The 12,771-nt window shown below is 42.6% G+C and overlaps 1 protein-coding gene across 1 annotated transcript in view; it reads right to left on the bottom strand.

The window, feature by feature from the left end:
* The window catches only part of PRAG1 (PEAK1 related, kinase-activating pseudokinase 1), a 106,395-nt gene that overhangs the window by 1,702 nt on the left and 91,922 nt on the right, over positions 1-12,771 (bottom strand). The window lies entirely within an intron of this gene.

The raw sequence follows: 12,771 nt of genomic DNA, 5'->3' as shown, positions 1-12,771 counted from the left end.
ATAATAAAACCCTAAGCGCGCATGCGCACTCCTACTTGGTGTTCCGTTTTCTGTGATCAGTAGGTCCCTGGCAGGTAGTAGTGCGGACCTCAAGATGATGTTGTTCGGTCTGGCCTGCTCCCTGCTCCCTTAGTGCCTTACTGTAGTGTATTTTTAAGTTCAAAGACGTGGCGGCGGCTCCTCTCACGATCCCCACCTGCGTCAGAAGTCCAACGCAGGCGGGGATCGTGAGAGGAGCCGCAGCGGCAACTTTAAACTTACAAATAATTTTGCCAGTCGGCCAGACAGCAGGAGATGAAGGGCGAGGGTGTAGGGGATTCTTAGAGGGCTGGAGAAATGTAATGGGGGAAGTTAAGGCGAGAGGGAGGGCCATGTCAAAAACATCGGGGAGGAGGCAAAGGGGAAAATCCAGGAAGTCAAAAAGTTCAGGGTAGGAGGGAAAGAAGGAAGGAGAGGGTCCGGTTAGTTCCTCGACCAGGAGGAGAGAAGTAGGTAATAAGTGGCATTGCATCGGGATTGGAAAGGGAAGGAGGAAGGCCTGGTTTGAGAATTGTGGAGGTGACGCTGCTAGCACCCGTTAATGTAATGGGCTAAAAAACTAGTAATAAATAAATGGATAAGTGGCATAACCACTGAAAAATTACTCCCTTACCCACAAATTCTGTATATGGCACCTAAAGTTGTATACATGGCATTGGTATGCACAGCCAATGTATGCACACAACTCAATGGGCCCAATCAGCGCTGATAACTGGCAATTAAAACCTCATAATTGATGCTCATTAATTAAAAGTTAACGCATGCAACTTGGTAGGCGTGTGAATCTGAAAAGGGGGCGGATTGTGGGCGCTCTTACAAGTTATATGCCGATGTGTACACACACCTTAGGTGCAGGCACTTAAACCTGGCTTTAGTCTACATTATACGATGCACTGGAGCTATGTGCGATTCTATAAGGTGTGTGCACCTTTTATAGAATCATGCTTAGCGACACACTAGTCGGCACAAATTTTTAGGCGCCATATATAGAATTGGTGGTGGTAGTGAGGGGGGGTAGGGCATTTCTCTAAGCTGCGTTAGGCACTATTATGCGCCAAATACAGTTTAATATAACGTACCGTGGGACATGCTCCCATGGTAACTGCCACGTTAGTGCACGCTAACCTGCAAAATCAGTATTTTTGGGAGGGGGCATGTCAGCAGGGTGGAGAGTGGGTATTCTTGCCCTAAACAATTATTGCATCCATATTAGCATACGCTGTTTAGTGCAGGAATACCGCATGAACCCTTACTGCCTGCAAACCAGGTGTCAGTAAGTGCTCATGCGGTAATATTTTAAATTCTTGCGTGCTAATGGTAACAACAGCGCATGACCAGTAATGCAAAAAAATGACAAAAAAAAAAAAATCATCACCCATATTACAACTATGGTAAAAATGGCCTTAGCGCATGGGAAAACCCACATGAGGGCAGGCTAAGGCCCCTTCTTATGCAGCTTTGTGTAAAGACTCCTTAATCTCTTGTGTACATCCCTGGCAAAAATGAGCACTTAAAAAAATCTGTACATGTCATTGAGATGGTGTAAAAACAGTGGCCAGTTTTTCCCACATAGATGTGTATTCCATTTTACAAACAGATTTTTGTCCTGCACCACGCCCTCTTGAAATATATGTATGGTGGAGATCGCCATATGTACTGTAAATAGTGGCTTTCTGAAATTGCCATTTACATGTACATTAATCTAGACAGCTAAGTGCCATAGATGCTTCAAAAAAAATAAGCCCTTATAGATGGCAGAAGGCAAAGAGGAATGGTATTTTAACAATGAAAGATATCACGTAGAAAGGAGACTGTCTAGTAGTTTGTGCGCTCCGTTTATTGCTCAAGTCCTCATTCACCACAGCACAAGAGACCAGAACCTGGAATGGGGAATTTGTTCTCTTTAAAGAGCAGCCATTGGCTGCCAGGAGTGTCATCTTCTGATGTCAGAGAGTTCTCCACTGATGTCTCCAGAAACAGACACACTAGCCCCTCCCCAATTCTATAGATGGTGCTCAAAATTGTATGTGCCCAGCTTTTAATTTTATTGTTTTAATAATTCACAAAATGCAGTCATATCATAACAAAATCCAAAACCAAATATACTTTAAGTACTCGTACATAAAATAAATTACTTCCCTCCAAATCTTAAGAAGAGAAAGGAAAAATAAATTAGCCTTAAAACTTCAAACAACAATAAAATCAAAAGAAATCCAGGACAAATGTCTAATGTTAACCCTGTCCCCAAAGGATATTGGTTTTCTTCCAACCAACTCACCTCTCAGATGACATCAAATTAACCCCTTTGGCTTCTTGAGAAAGTATTAGCTTCTCTAATTGTAAGGGATCAAGAAAAGTATATTCCTTCCTCTGAAAGTTTACCTGACACAGTCTGGAAGACTTCAAGGTCATACCTAGGGACAAAGCTCTAAGCCTTAATTAAAGAAAATCCCGACGGATCATCTGAGTCCTATGGGATACGTCATGAAAAACATTAACTAGTGAACTATGAAAATGGGCTGACCTCTTCCTGAAGACGTTTTATTAATACCATATTCCTGTTCTCACTACTTCTGAAAGCAACCATTAAGTTTGCTCTCGGTGTAGTTTCCTGAATAGACATTTCCAACATCATGGTCAGATCCACCTCCAGAACCTCCTCAATCTATCCCCCCGAAATATTTTTAACGGACGAAGGTGTGTGCCTAATTTAATTGCAGAGTCAATTAGTGCCAGTAATTGTGTATTAATTATTGACACCAATTGACAACAATTTGTATTTACACACGCATTTTGCTAAGTGCTATTCTATACAGATGCGTGAGCAAATTTTTTAGCGTGCACCTGAAAAGGGAGCATGGGCATGGCAAGGGTGCTCATTAAAGATGCGTAGTATGAGAGAATTTGGGGGATCTGTGCCTAATTTAAGTGTGATGATTTACTCCAGATTTCAGTTGATGTGAATCCTTGTGCCCTGCATTGGGTACGGATCCCGGTGCTATGTGCTAAAAAGTCAGAGTTCTAACCCTAACCCTCTCTCACATACTCAACATGAGAATCTGACTTAGAAGGAACAGTTAAAGAATAATAACCTGCTATCCATTCCCTCTTTAAGACATATTAACACTATGCACACTAATATCTTCTCTGTTACGGCCCCTATCATCTGGAACTCAACACCAAATTATATAAGAGAAATTTCATCACTTGATCAATTTAAAAGTAACTTGAAGGCCTTTCTTTTTAAAGACGCATTTGGAGTATAACAGTCCCTTTAAGGACAGCAATGGAAACTTGTTCCTTGCCATTTTTTAATCATTTTAACCTATTTTACAAAGTACCAGATTATTTATTTTTTTGTTCCCCTCCCTTTTGTTTTGATCCTTCTCCCTCTTTCTACCCTTCTCCATTTTGTATCGGTATGTTAATGTTTGTCTGTGCGTTTTATTGTTTGTAATATTAATTGTAATTTGTTTTTAACTCATGCCCTTTTCATTTTTTGTTTTTATATTATGTAAAACCGCTTTGAATTTTGATAAGGCGGTATATCAAATTTTTAAATAAACCTGAAACCATTGGAACAGATGTTTTATGCTCTAGCAAGTGCCTTAATACTGTATTTGCTGCAATGATGGAAAACTGAAGTGGAGGTTACAAAAAACAACCAACCACCTTAAAATTCATTAGGGATAGGAGTTACATATTTACAAACTATCAGAGGGTAGAAGAAAGGTGAAAGGGTCGATAGAAGGCATGAAAGCGCAGGAGATGAGAGAGGGCGGGGGTAATGAAGATATGAGAATCAGAGACACAAAGATCAATAAGAATGAGAGTCATTGTACATTCATACATAGACCATGGTGAGTAATCGCATAGAATTCCATAGTGTTGGTGGAACAGAGTTGATTTCAATTGTTTCTAGAAGGAAAAGTAAGGTATTTCTTCAATGAATCCTTGAAGTATGGAGCTACATAGATTGGAACATATGAAAAGGCTCTCTTTCTAGTTGATTATAGTTTTATATCTCTCAGGCCTGGGATGTCAAAATCAGTCATGTTGAGATGATCTTAGAACTCCATTAGGTTGATATCTGGCCAATTTCTTGTACAGATATTCTGGAAGATTCCAGGCTTTGAAGACTAGACAAAGCAGCTTAAATTCAATTCATTTGGTTATCGGCAGCCAGTGCAATTCAAATAGTACTGGCATAATGTGGTCAGTACTGTAAACGCCTGTTAGAAGCCCGGCCGCAGTGTTTTGGATTACCTGTAGGTGGGAGAGGTTGACTATGCTTGATCCTAGAAATAATGTATTACAGTAATCTAGCCGACTAGGAATAAAAGCATGAATTAGTTTTGCTAGATTATCTGCAGTCAGAACAGGCTTTAATTGCCGCAGTACACTAGATGAAGAAATATGGTTCATAGACAACCCCGTGAAAGACAAAGGTGTGTGCCGAAGAAAATTACAGTTTTTAGGGGCTCCGACGGGGGTTTTTGTTGGGGAGCCCCCCCAGTTTACTTAATAGAGATCGCGCCGGCGTTATGGGAGGTTTGGGGGGTTGTAACCCTCCACATTTTACTGTAAACTTAACTTTTTCCCTAAAAACAGGGAAAAAGTAAAGTTTTCAGTAAAATGTGGGGGGTTACAACCCCCCACACCCCCCACAACACGGCGCGATCTCTATTAAGTAAAGTGGGGGGGTTCCCCCCACGCCCCTCCCGTCGGAGCCGTAAAAACAGTAATTTTCTATGACGTGCGCCTCCGCGTTGCGTTCAATTGTCTGTGCGTGCCTTTGTCCCGGAGCGCTTTTGACCTGACACCCAGAAATATTACCTTTTGTGTTACCTTACCCAAATATTCTTTTAAATATTGTAGTTCCTTCCTTGTCCCTCCACTGTCATGTCTAGATTAGCACATCCCTTCCACCCTCTGAGATTTAGACTACAAGCCACTTAGACATTTTTTACTTGAATAAACTTGGAAACTTAGGGCCAGATTCTGTATATGATGCCAAGTCTCAGAAGCTGCCTAAGCAGCTTTTGAGAATCACACACAGGCGTCCTATAGAGAATTGTGTCTCCGTCTAATAACCTGATTCTCTAACCAGCATTTCTAACCAATGTCTGATCAATTTCTTTGACTGAGTGACCAGAGAATTGGATAGAGGATGTGCGCTAGATGTGGTATATTTAGATTTTAGCAAAGCCTTTGACAAGTGTTCCACACAGATGTCTAATAAATAAACTGAGTGCCCTTGGGATGGGTCCCAAAGTGACGGGCTGGGTCAGGAACTGGTTGAGTGGAAGGCGACAGAAGGTAGTGATCAATGGAGATCACTTTGAGGAAAGGGATGTTACCAGTGGTATGCCTCAAGGTTCTGTTCTTGGGCCTGTTCTTTTTAACACTTTTGTAAATGATATTGCTGAAGGGTTGTCGGGTAAGATTTGCCTCTTTGCGGATGATACCAAAATCTGCAATACAGTAGACACGCCGGATGGTGTGAAAGACCTGGTGAAACTTGAAGAATGGTCTGAAATTTGGCCGCTAAAATTTAATACTGAGGAATGCAAGGTCATGCATTTGGGCTGCAAAAACTCGAAGGAATGATAAAGTTTAGGGGGTGAAGAACTTGTGCGCACGACAGAAGAGCGGGACTTGGATGTAATTATATATGATGATCTTAAGGTGGCCAAACAGTTTGAAAATTTGACGGCGAAAGCTAGAAGGATGCTAGGTTGCATAGGGAGAGGTATGACCATTAGGAAAAAGGAGGTATTGATGCCTCTGTATAAGACTCTGGTGAGACCTCATTTAGAATATTGTGTGCAATTCTGGAGACCATACCTTCAAAAAGATATAAAAGATGATATCGGTCCAGAGAAAGGCTACTAAAATGGTGCGTGGTCTTCGTCATAAGGCATATGGGGACAGACTTAAAGATCTCAATCTGTACCCTTTGGAGGAAAGGCAGGAAAGGGGAGATATGATAGAGACGTTTAAATACATACATAATATAAATGTGCACGAGTCGAGTTTCTTTCATTTGAAAGGAAACTCTGCAATGAGAGGGCATAGAAACATAGAAACATAGAAAAAAGCAGCAGAAAAGGGCTATAGCCCACCAAGTCTGCCCATTCCAAGTATCCCCTCCCCTGAATTTACTCCCTTAAAGATCCCACGTGAGTATCCCATTTTCTCTTAAAATCCGTCACGCTGCTGGCCTTTATCACCTGGAGTGGGAGTCTGTTCCAATGATCCACTACTCTTTCGGTGAAGAAGTACTTCCTGGAGTCGCCATGAAACTTCCCTCCCCTGATTTTCAGCGGATGCCCTCTGGTGGTCGAGGGTCCCATGAGCCAGAAGATATCATCTTCTGACTCGATGTGTCCCGTGATGTACTTATATGTTTCAATCATATCTCCCCGTTCTCTTCTTTCCTCAAGTGAGTACAGCCGCAATTTTTTAAATCTTTCTTCATATGTGAGATCCTTGAGCCCCAAGACCATCCTGGTGGCCGTTCGCTGAACCGACTCGATCCTCAGCACGTCCTTTCGGTAGTGTGGTCTCCAAAACTGAACACAGTACTCCAAGTGAGGCCTCACCATGGCTCTGTACAACGGCATCATAACTTCAGGTCTCCTGCTGACGAAACCTCTGCGGATACACCCCATCATTTGTCTTGCCCTGGAGGAAGCCTTCTCCACTTGATTGGCAACCTTCATGTCCTCACTAATGATCACCCCTAGGTCGCGTTCCGCCGTGGTCCTAACCAAGGTCTCACCATTTAGTACATAAGTTTTACGCGGGTTTCTCTTACCCAGATGCATTATCTTGCATTTTTTAGCATTGAAGCCTAGCTGCCAAGTAGTTGACCATTGTTCCAGCAACAGTAGGTCGTGTGTCATATTATCAGGTAATAAGCTTTTGCCTACTATGTTGCAAAGTTTGCCGGCGTCGGCGAACAGTGATACCCTTCCTCTAAGTCCTTGCGTCATATCTCTTATGAATAAGTTAAATAGAATCGGGCCCAGGACCGAGCCCTGCGGCACTCCACTGATCACGTCCGATGCATAGGATGAAGTTAAGAGGTGAAAGGCTCCGGAGTAATCTGAGGAAATACTTTTTTACGGAAAGGGTGGTAGATGCGTAGATCAGTCTCCTGGATGAGGTGGTGAAAACAGAGACTGTGTCTGAATTCAAGAGGGCCAGGGATAGGCACGTGGGATCTCTCAGAGAGAGAAAGAGATAATGGTTACTGTGAATAGGCAGACTAGATGGGCCATTTGGCCTTTATCTGCAGTCATGTTTGTGTTTCTATTAGAAAATTGGGTTGCCGTTGAACTAATCACGGATCTCCCTGCTGTGATAAGTTTATAATAATAATAATAATAATAATAATAACTTTATTTTTCTATACCGCCATAATCTTGCGACTTCTAGGCGGTTCACAGTGAAGAATAGCTGTACAATCAGCGACTTACAACATACAGATGGAGAAGAGGTTGCAGAGCGGCCTGTGATTATATGGTGCAAATTAGTTAGAAGAAAGATATACATAGGTTGCAATATAGTTTTAACATATTACAATAAAAATGTTGGAAAACCAGCAAATAACAGAATACAAATGGAGAAGAAGACATTGAGCAGTCAGAGAATACGAAATACAGAATACCGTGAATGGGGAAAAAGTGGATTCAGTATGATGAGCGGTAGCTTTGAAAGGGGGGGGAGGAAGACTGGCTATGAAATAAATTTGTTGAACAGAGTAGTCTTTAATTCTTTCCGAAAAGCACCATATGTCAACCTGGCACCATCAATGAAGTAGCCTAGCCAAGTTTGTTGCCTATCAGCTTGAAACGTGAATGTTCTGTCTAGAAAGGTTCGGTATCTGCAGCCTGTAATCTTCGGGTAGGCAAAGAGGTTGTGATTTCTTGTTATCCTTGTGGGGGAGTAAAGTTCGAAATGAGGTAGTAGATAGTTGGGGGCCATTCCCCACACCAGTTTATAGGAAAAGCAAGATAATTTGAATAATATTCGAGCCTCAATTGGTAACCAATGCAGCAGTTTGTAGAAGGGACTGACATGGTCTCTTTTCTTTAGTCCGAATATTAGGCGGACGGCTGTGTTTTGAACTATTTTTAATTTTAGACGTCTGTGTGGAACACTGTCGAAGGCTTTGCTAAAATCTAAATACACCATATCTAACGCACTCTCTCTATCCAATTCTCTGGTCACCCAGTCAAAGAAATTGATCAAATTTGTCTGACAAGACCGACCTCTATTGAATCCATTAGCGGCAACCCTCCCATGAAGACTACCTGCAGGAGGAATGTCTAGTCCCTCCTGCCAAAACCCCCTCCCCCCGATCATCATGAGCATCCCCCCTGCTGGATCCCCCGTTAAAACGTTGGGCATCTTTCCTGCCTCCAGCCAGCTGGCCCTTCTCACGAATGGTGGGCCTGCCCCTTCCCGGTGCATGTGGGATGCACTTGGGAGGGCCCTTAGGCCCTGATTGGCCAAGGCACTTAAAGCCCCTCTCATAGGAGGGGTCTTAGGCACCTGGGCCAACTAAAATCTTAGGCCCCATTCCCAGTGCATTGTGGGATGCACTGGGAGTGACCTAAAGATTTCAATTGGGCCGATCCCTTAGACCACTCACATGGGGGTGGCCTAAGGGATCTGGCCAATCATAATCTTAGGCTACTCCCAGTGCATCCCAGAATGCACTGCAAATGGGGCCTAAGATTCTGGTTGGCCCAGGTGCCTAAAGCCCCTCCTATGGGATACCCGCGATGTCTGGGGGGTGGAGGTGAAGGGGATCTGACAGGAGGGACTGGCCATCCCTCCTGCTGGCGATGTACTGAAAAGGGGGGGTGGGTTTCCTGCAGGATGGACTAGGCATCCTTCCTGCTGGTGATGATCGATGGGGACAGGTGGCCGCGGTAGGGAGATCCCTTGCTGCAATAAGCTCAGTGGCCAAATTTGCTTACAAAATGACGGCCTACATTGTACACGTCTACTGCAGGCCTAGGGAGGTGCGTATGGATGCCTAGGCCCTTCTAAGGCTACTTCTGGGCCAAGGCATGCCCACGCCTAGCTTAGGCAAACTTAGGCAGGCCTACGCACCTCCCTAGGCCCACAGAGGCACTTACAATGTAGGCGGCTTGCCTTGGGAGGATTTAAAAAAAAGAGGTGTATCCCGATTGGCAGGTTAGGCAGCAATTGGCTGCCTACAATCAAGACGCCGTTTATAGAATGTGGCAAAACTGTGGAATCAGTTTCCTTTGTGCATTAGATTACTTGACAATTTATTGTCTTTTTGCAAAGCTGTGAAAACATATTTGTTTCTGGACTAACTGTTATGTTCAGGCTTAGGGGTGCAGTTTAAATTTTTTAGAATGTTTGATATATTTTGTTATGTTTGTCAGTTTCTATATGGATGTATTCTTGTAACCTGTTCTGAACTACTCTGGGAGGATGGGCTAAAAACTAACTAATTAAACAAACAAATGACTTTAGTACCATTAAGCAAAATGTTTAAGACAGTACCAAAGAAATGTTGGTCAGTGTGTGTTCAAGATGAGCATTACCGTATATACTCAAATACAAACAGAGATTTTGCGGTCAAAAAAATGGCCCAAAAATGGGGGGGGTCTTTGTTTATATTCGAGTCCACTAATCAATGGCCATTGCTTTTGTCCTCCCCACCTGACCCAATCCAATGACTGGCTGCACTGCTGTCCATCCCCAATGCCCGACGTTTCTGTCCTTCACAAACCCCCTCCCCGATGACCAACACTAACATACTCAACAAACCTAACCCTCCCTCAATGAAAGGTGCTACATTCCTCCACAAACACTTCTCCCCCAATGACTAGCGCTACCATCCTTCCCCCCCAGCTGGCATTATGCTTATCATTCTAGTGCTTGAAGAAGCCGACACCAATGTTCTGGGCTTGTGTGGGGGCCTTGAGCTTCTGCGCATGCTCAAGGCCTGCTGGTTTCCGCCCTACTGCAGTGCATTTAATCTTTGGTGGCAGTACATTTGGGCATGTGACACCTTTACTACAAAAATTGCATTGGCTACCTTTTAAATCTCGAGTGGTGTTTAAGGTGTTGGTATTGATTTTTCAAGCAATTCACCGAGAGATACCATGGTATCTTTCACATGCTCTGACATTACATCAGTCCCGTCGATCCTTAAGATTGGAAAACATGATGTGTTTTATCTGTTGATGAGTTACAGCCTGTGAGGTATGCTAGTATCAGAGCTACGGCTAATTTTGGTGGCAGGGGTGAAGCTTTGGAACATCTCTTATAGAAGTTTTTAAAAAGTGGTTAAAAAGCAGTGACTGAAGGAATGAAGGAATTTAATGGATATGTTATCTGTGTATTGTTTTATTGTGTTTTATACTGGGGTTTTTTGTATTTTTATCTTATGATTATGTTTGGCTTTTTTTCCTGTGATCTGCTTAGGTATAAAGCAGAACTCGTATAAGTTTTTTAAATAAATAAAATAAATATTTTTTGCCTTCAACACTTAGGGCTCTTTTTACGAAGGCGCGCTAGCGTTTTTAGTGCACGCACCGGATTAGCGCGCGCTAGCTGAAAAACTACCGCCTGCTCAAGAGGAGGCGGTAGCGGCTAGGGCGTGCTATTCCGCGTGTTTAGGCCCTAACGCGCCTTCGTAAAAGGAGCCCTTAGTTGTCAGGAATACATCAGGAGTGCATTTCTTCCACGTGTGCCCACCCTACTGTATGTAGCCTTCGCTCTGTTCCTCTTCCATGTCATCCCAATTTGATCCTTTAGCTTCCCTTACCTGCCCCTCTCTATATGCCCCTTTTCCTCTTTCCACACTCATGCCTCCTCTTTCTTCCTTCTCTGCCCCTCAATCACTGGCCTTCCCTCTCTGCCTTTTCTATCTTTCCCAAGCTCTTTGGACTCCTACACTCACCCTTTTCCTTTCCATGTCAGTACTCTTTCTCCTCCCAGCCTCAATGGCAGTCCAGTATTGGAGACTACTCATGCTACACAGGAGTCAAGTGCTTAACTGGCAGGAAATTGAGGTCACACTATGATCACCCAAATTTCTAATCTTGGTTTATATTCAAGTCAACCGTTTTTTGTTTTTTTGGGGGGGTGCAGGGATGGTTACCTTGGTTTATAGTGAAGTATATACAGTATTCACATGTAGTAAGGTGCCCTAAGGCTCAAATTTTGGAGAGACATGGTAACATGCAAAAAAACAAAGGGGCACAGGAGTGGAGCTGATCCTTGAGGCTAAGGTTTTCATGCTGACATTGTTTGGCCTTATACCTTATTGATCACTTTAAATTTACTGACAGAAAACATTTTTCTTGGCATTATAGATTATTTACATTTCCTACTGTAAAAGGTTGCATACGCAAGAGATTTTTCCATAGAATGCTATCTTTTCAAGCTGGATCAGGGGACAAAACTGTTTTCTGTCCTGAAAACAAACTCCAACTCCTATCTTTCTGAAAGTGATTATACAGTCTCTTGATTGTTGTTACCGCAGTATATAAGTGAATTTGTTACGTTATGAATGTGCATTCTCAGTCACTCGGAAGAGAACATAGTAGGTTGGCTAACCTGTGGTGCCCGACAGCCAGAATGGAAATAGCGCTACACTGGAAAGCCAGCAGTCTCTCAAAGCAAGCCTACATATGTATATACTCAAAATAACCTACAGGTTATTTACAGTATGAACAAGATATAAAACTCACTGCTGCCACGTTAAAAGGTCTGTGCCCCATTTATAGTGTGTATGACATGGAAAAAAAGCTTAGAGAGGAAGGGGGTTCCTACAACATTCAAAATGTCAATAGGTGAACTACAATGAATAAGGAATTAAAAAATAAGAACATAAGAATAGCCTTACTGGGTCAGACCAATGGTCCATCAAGCCATTCTCACTGTGGCCAATCCAGGTCACTAGTACCTGGCCAAAACCCAAGGTTTAGCAATATTCCATGCTACCGATACAGGTCAATCAGTGGCTTCATCCATGTCTTTCTCAATAACGGACTATGGATTTTTCCTCCAGGTACTTGTCCAAACCTTTCTTAAAACCAGTTAATCTCTTGCAACGCGTTCCAGAGCTTAACTATTCTCTGAATGAAATAAAATTTCCTCCTATTGGTTTTAAAAGTATTTCCCTGTAACTTCGTCGAGTGTCCAACAGAGAGGGCAGGTAAAGAGTAAACAAATGATTCACATCTACCCATTCCATTCCACGCGGTATTTTATAGACCTCTATCATATCTCCCCTGAGCTATCATATCTCTCCAGGCTGGAGAGCCCTAACTGCTTTAGCCTTTTATCCCCATACCTTTTATCATTTTCATTGCCTTACTCTGGACCTTTTTAATTCTGCTTTAATTTTTTTTAAGATGCAGCAACCAGAATTACACTCAGTAATACTTGTAAGGGTATACAAATATACATGCAGATGTTTGCAGGGGTTACTAGACACAGACATGCACATATGCAAAAATATATATTTGTGGAACTCAACAAAGAGTAAGGGTGTCCAATATAAGAAGGATCTGGAAGGAGGGGGTATTTGGTTTGTAATTTTTTTTTGTACTACAAATTTTGGTTGTTAAAATTCAATCTTGTTTGGGGGGAGGTGGAATGTGCTAGGGGGAGGAGTTGTTATGATAACTCCAAATACATTAGAAATTTGTGCTACATTTTTAATACCCA

Source organism: Geotrypetes seraphini, chromosome 1, assembly GCF_902459505.1.
Source record: "Geotrypetes seraphini chromosome 1, aGeoSer1.1, whole genome shotgun sequence".
NCBI lineage: Eukaryota > Metazoa > Chordata > Amphibia > Gymnophiona > Dermophiidae > Geotrypetes > Geotrypetes seraphini.
This window is presented reverse-complemented; position numbering and strand designations above follow the sequence as displayed.